The sequence below is a fragment of the Pseudorasbora parva genome, chromosome 1, assembly GCF_024679245.1.
Source record: "Pseudorasbora parva isolate DD20220531a chromosome 1, ASM2467924v1, whole genome shotgun sequence".
NCBI lineage: Eukaryota > Metazoa > Chordata > Actinopteri > Cypriniformes > Gobionidae > Pseudorasbora > Pseudorasbora parva.
The window spans coordinates 69904741-69911377 of NC_090172.1; positions in this window are offsets into that span (position 1 = coordinate 69904741).

The following is a 6637-nucleotide window of genomic DNA, read 5'->3' on the forward strand; positions in this document are numbered from 1 at the left end:
ATGTCCTAAGACATTTGTCTGATCACTGTTTTGGGTCATCTTCTCCAAAACTACAGGCAGAAACTTAAATCTGCTGAGCCTGTAGTAAGAACTATAAAAAGATGGACCAACAAAACAGAGCAGGATTTGCAAACCTGCTTCGACTGCACTGGTTGGAGTGTTTTTGAGCTGCAGCCACTGATCTGGATGAGTTCACTGACACTGTGACATCCTTCATTTGCTTCTGTGAGGACATGCATGTCCCCCATTTGTAACAGTTCATAAAAGAAAACTTTAGGATGATTATGACACTCTTTAAGAGAGTGTCACAGCAATACTGTTAAATCTCAATTGTGCAATTGTTATTCTGAGCCAAGTTTTCAGTCTCTAATAATAATAATACATTTATTTGTAATGCATTTTACATTTGGAACAAATCTCAAAGTGCTACAGTTAAGATCACTTAAGGATGGTAAAATACTAATAGATTTAATAGTTGAATTTCCATAGATGCACTGGTGGGTTAGAAGGGAGACCTTATATTCAATCCTGGCGGAAACAGGAAGCCAGTGAAGTGAATGGAGAATGGGTGTGATGTGATCGAATTTTCAAACTCTCATCAGGATCCTTGCACTATTCTAAACATATTGCAGTCTATGCAAGCTTTTGTTAGGGATCCAGATGAGAAGTGCATTACAGTAATCTAGTTGGGCCAATTTTTCAGCATCTGCTAAGGTTAGCTCTGGACGGAGTTTTGCAATATTTCTGAGATGGTAGAAAGATGTCTTGCAGAGGTTTTTGATATGGGCTTTGAAGCTGAGTCGGGGGTCAAATCTTACACCAAAATTGGGGACAGTTGTGGAGAGGGGAATGTCATGAACAGAGATAGTTCTACCAGTTATGGAAGAAGACTGGGTTTGTGGTGTGCAAACAAGAATTGCATCAGTTTTAGAGCTGTTCAACTTGAGGAAGTTGCTTCATCCACACCCTTATCTCCTCCAGACAGGCAGTGAGTGTTGAAGATGGAGATGATGTTGGTGAAATTGCAGAGGTGTGTGTTTCTAATTTTATGTACAGTTGTGTGTCATCGGCATAGGGGTGAAATGGGACTCCATAGCGGCTAATGACATGGCCAAGGGGGATGATGTAAATGATGAAGAGAATGGGGCCAAGACTGACCCCTGAGGGACCCCGCAGGTGGTCTGTGTGTTGTCGTGACCTTGCATTTCTAAGTGAAATTTACTCTGTTCTGTTAGTGAGGTACGATTTAAACCAGTTTAGAGCAGTGTCAGTGAATCCAGTGGTTTGATGCAGCCGGTTAAGGAGTATGCCATGATCCACTGTATTGAAAGTAGCTGACAGATTGAGGAGTATGAGGAGGGATGGTGAGCCTGCATCAGCTGTCATCCGTAGTTCATTTGTGACTCTAACCAGGGCTGTTTCCATACTGTGTGCAGAACGGAAATCAAACTGGTATTTTTCTAAAAGATTGTTGTATTTGAGATGATACAGCCTGAGCGAAGGCTACTGGTGGGGGTGTAGACTCGTTAGCTGAGCGAAGGCTTCTGGAGGGGGTGTAGACACGTTAGCTGAGTGAAGGCTTCTGGTGGAGGTGTAGACTCGTTAGCTGAGTGAAGGCTTCTGGAGGGGGTGTAGACATGTTAGCTGAGTGAAGGCATCTGGTGGGGGTGTGGACTCGTTAGCTGAGTGAAGGCTTCTGGTGGGGGTGTAGACTCGTTAGCTGAGTGAAGGCTTCTGGTGGGGGTGTGGACTCGTTAGCTGAGCGAAGGCTTCTGGTGGGGGTGTAGACTTGTTAGCTGAGCGAAGGCTTCTGGTGCGGGTGTGGACTCGTTAGCTGAGCGAAGGCTTCTGGTGGGGGTGTAGACTTGTTAGCTGAGCGAAGGCATCTAGTGGGGGTGTAGACTCGTTAGCTGAGTGAAGGCTTCTGGTGGGGGTGTGGACTCGTTAGCTGAGCGAAGGCTTCTGCTGGGGGTGTGGACTCGTTAGCTGAGTGAAGGCTTCTGGTGCGGGTGTGGACTCGTTAGCTGAGCGAAGGCTTCTGGTGGGGGTAGGGACTCGTTGGCTGAGTGAAGGCTTCTGGTGCGGGTGTGGACTCGTTAGCTGAGCGAAGGCTTCTGGTGGGGGTGTAGATTCGTTAGCTGAGCGAAGGCTTCTGGTGCGGGTGTAGACTCGTTAGCTGAGTGAAGGCTTCTGGTGGGGGTGTGGACTTGTTAGCTGAGCAAAGGCTTCTGGTGGGGGTGTAGACTCGTTAGCTGAACGAATGCTTCTGGTGCGGGTGTGGAATCGTTAGCTGAGCGAAGGCTTCTGGTGGGGGTGTAGACTCGTTAGCTGAGCGAAGGCATCTAGTGGGGGTGTAGACTCGTTAGCTGAGCGAAGGCTTCTGGTGGGGGTGTGGACTCGTTAGCTGAGCGAAGGCTTCTGGTGGGGTGTAGACTCGTTAGCTGAGCGAAGGCATCTAGTGGGGGTGTAGACTCGTTAGCTGAGCGAAGGCTTCTGGTGGGGGTGTAAACTTGTTAGCTGAGAGAAGGCTTCTGGTGGGGGTGTAGACTCGTTTGCTGAGTGAAGGCTTCTGGTGGGGGTGTGGACTCGTTAGCTGAGCGAAGGCTTCTGGTGGGGGTGTGGACTCGTTAGCTGAGCGAAGGCTTCTGGTGGGGGTGTGGACTCGTTAGCTGAGCGAAGGCTTCTGGTGGGGGTGTAGACTCGTTAGCTGAGCGAAGGCTTCTGGTGGGGGTGTGGACTCGTTAGCTGAGCGAAGGCTTCTGGTGGGGGTGTGGACTCGTTAGCTGAGCGAAGGCTTCTGGTGGGGGTGTGGACTCGTTAGCTGAGCGAAGGCTTCTGGTGGGGGTGTAGACTCGTTAGCTGAGCGAAGGCTTCTGGCGGGGGTGTGGACTCGTTAGCTGAGAGAAGGCTTCTGGTGGGGGTGTGGACTCGTTAGCTGAGCGAAGGCTTCTGGTGGGGGTGTGGACTCGTTAGCTGAGCGAAGGCTTCTGGTGGGGGTGTGGACTCGTTAGCTGAGCGAAGGCTTCTGGTGGAGGTGTGGACTTGTTAGCTGAGCAGAGGCTTCTGGTGGGGGTGTGGACTCGATAGCTGAGCGAAGGCTTCTGGTGGGGTTGTTGACTCGTTAGCTGAGCGAAGGCTTCTGGTGGGGTTGTTGACTCGTTAGCTGAGCGAAGGCTTCTGGTGGAGGTGTGGACTCGTTAGCTGAGCGGATGCTTCTAGTGGGGGTGTGGACTCGTTAGCTGAGCGGATGCTTCTAGTGGGGGTGTGGACTCGTTAGCTGAGCGAAGGCTTCTGGTGGGGGTGTGGACTCGTTAGCTGAGCGAAGGCTTCTGGTGGGGGTGTGGACTCGTTAGCTGAGCGAAGGCTTCTGGTGGGGGTGTGGACTCGTTAGCTGAGCGAAGGCTTCTGGTGGGGGTGTGGACTCGTTAGCTGAGCGAAGGCTTCTGGTGGGGGTGTGGACTCGTTAGCTGAGCGAAGGCTTCTGGTGGAGGTGTGGACTCGTTAGCTGAGCGAAGGCTTCTGGTGGGGGTGTGGACTCGTTAGCTGAGCGAAGGCTTCTGGTGGGGTTGTTGACTTGTTAGCTGAGCGAAGGCTTCTGGTGGAGGTGTGGACTCGTTAGCTGAGCGGATGCTTCTAGTGGGGGTGTGGACTCGTTAGCTGAGCGAAGGCTTCTGGTGGGGGTGTGGACTCGTTAGCTGAGTGAAGGCTTCTGGTGGGGGTGTGGACTCGTTAGCTGAGCGGAGGCATCTGGTGGGGGTGTAGACTCGTTAGCTGAGCGAAGGCTTCTGGTGGGGTTGTTGACTCGTTAGCTGAGCGAAGGCTTCTGGTGGAGGTGTGGACTCGTTAGCTGAGCGGATGCTTCTAGTGGGGGTGTGGACTCGTTAGCTGAGCGGATGCTTCTAGTGGGGGTGTGGACTCGTTAGCTGTGCGAAGGCTTCTGGTGGGGGTGTAGACTCGTTAGCTGAGCGAAGGCTTCTGGTGGGGGTGTGGACTCGTTAGCTGAGTGAAGGCTTCTGGTGGGGGTGTGGACTCGTTAGCTGAGCGGAGGCATCTGGTGGGGGTGTAGACTCGTTAGCTGAGCGAAGGCTTCTGATAGGGCTGTAGACTTGTTAGATGAACAAAGGCTTCTGGTGGGGGTGTGGACTCGTTAGCAGAGTGAAGGCTTCTGGTGGGGGTGTGGACTCGTTAGCTGAGCGAAAGCTTCTGGTGGGGGTGTGGACTCTATGCTGAGTGAAGGCTTCTGGTGGGGGTGTAGACTCGTTAGCTGAGCGAAGGCTTCTGGTGGGGAAGGCTTCTGGTGGGGGTGTGGACTCGTTAGCTGAGCGGAGGCTTCTGGTGGGGGTGTGGACTCGTTAGCTGAGCGAAGGCTTCTGGTAGGGGTGTGGACTCGTTAGCTGAGCGAAGGCTTCTGGTGGGGGTGTGGACTCGTTAGCTGAGCGAAGGCTTCTGGTAGGGGTGTGGACTCGTTAGCTGAGCGAAGGCTTCTGGTGGGGGTGTGGACTCGTTAGCTGAGCGAAGGCTTCTGGTGGGGGTCTGGACTCATTAGCTGAGCAAAGGCTTCTTGTGGGGGTGTGGGCTTGTTTGCTGAGCGATGGCTTCTGGTGGGGGTGTAGACTCATTAGCTGAGCGGAGGCTTCTGGTGGGGGTGTGGACTCGTTAGCTGAGTGAAGGCTTCTGGTGCGGGTGTGGACTCGTTAGCTGAGCGAAGGCTTCTGGTGGCGGTGTGGACTCGTTAGCTGAGCGAAGGCTTCTGGTGGGGGTGTGGACTCGTTAGCTGAGCGAAGGCTTCAGGTGGGGGTGTGGACTCATAGGAGTGAGTCAAAGTATGCGGGTGGAAGATCCATAAGCAAGAGTCAGGGCTTTGAATTTGATCCGGGCAGCGAGTGGTAGCCAATGCAGAGAGATGAATAGAGGTGTGACATGAGCCATTTTGGGCTCATTGAATACAAGACGTACCGCAGCGTTCTGGATCATTTGCAGTGGTTTGATTGCACATGATGGAAGTCCAGCCAGAAGCGCATTGCAATAGTCAAGTCTAGAAATGACCAGGGCTTGGACAAGAAGCTGTGTTGCTTGCTCTGTAAGGAACGGTCTGATTTTCCTGATGTTGTGCAACGCAAACCTGCATGACCGATCTGTCTTTGAGATGTGGTCTTTGAAGGACAGCTGGTCATCAAAGGTTACTCCAAAATGTCTGACCCACCCCTTAAGGAGTAATCAGAGATGAACCTAGCTGGATGGTAAAATCGTGTTGTATGGTCGGATTAGCAGGGAAGACGAGCAGCTCAGTCTTTGCTAGATTGAGCTGCAGGTGATGTTTTTTCATCCATGCCGAGATGTCAGCCAGACAGCTTGAGATTCGTGCAGCTACTGTGGGATCATCTGGTTGAAATGAGAGGTAGAGCTGTGTGTCATCAGCATAGCAGTGATATGAGAGGCCATGTGCCTGAATGATGGATCCCAGTGATGTAGTGTAAATGGAGAAGAGGAGAGGCCCAAGCACTGAGCCCTGAGGAACCCCCGTGGTCAGTTGATGTGTTTTGGATACCTCTTCTCTCCAGGCAACCTTAAAAGACCCTCCTGTGAGATAGGACTCAAACCAGTGGAGTGGAGTCCCTGTGATGCCCAGTGATGAGAGGGTGGACAGAAGAATCTGATGATTAACAGTGTCAAAGGCAGCAGACAGATCAAGGAGGATGAGGACTGATGATTTGGATGCAGCTTTAGCCAGCCGCAAGGCTTCAGTAACTGACAATAATGCCGTCTCAGTTGAGTGGCCCTTTTTGAAGCCTGACTGGTTTACGTCCAGTTGATTAGTCTGTGAGAGGAAAGATGAGACCTGGTTGAACACAACTCTTTCAAGTGTTTTTGTAATGAATAGTAGGAGAGAAACAGGTCTGTAGTTCTCTACAAGTGATGTGTCTAATGTGGGTTTGTTACCCGAGCCTGCTTACATTAGCTTTGAAGCAGCCTCTATTGGACCACTAGAGATGTATTTACCCAAATAAATCAGAAATATACCTGCAGTGATTGTAGAGCATCTGTCTCTTCTGCTCCAGCTGTAGGATCCGCTCCTGTCCTGTTTCCACAGCCTCTGGATGATGGCCGTATGAACATCAGCTGTAGATCCAGCGGCTGGTACCCAGAGCCGAACATCACCTGGATGTCAGATGAGCGAAAGGTTCTCCGTCCTGGAGGAACATCTGGCAGTCATGGAGCAGATGCATTCATATATCATTAATGAGTGACTATTCATCATTTGTAAATGTTTTACACATCATTTGTAGATATTTCTCACCCATTACAAATGCGTCCATTGATTGCTACAACAAATGTAACATTAAATGTGAAAATTAAATTCTGCTATTCCTCACCTGTTGCAATAGAAATGTGTAAATAGGTAATTCATCTAAATACTGAAAGCATTTAACTCCAATTCTTCACAACCAATCCCTTCCCTAAACCTACCCGTTTGTGTTTTAAAATAAAAAAACAGGCAGATACGACTGCAGGAAAAATTTATTCAAAATACAAATATTCCAAGTGTCCCGAGGCCAAACGATTGGTTTGTGTGAAGTAAATCCACAGAAGCGATCAGCAGCGTCGAGTCCATCCACCGGCCAATGATCAAAACATT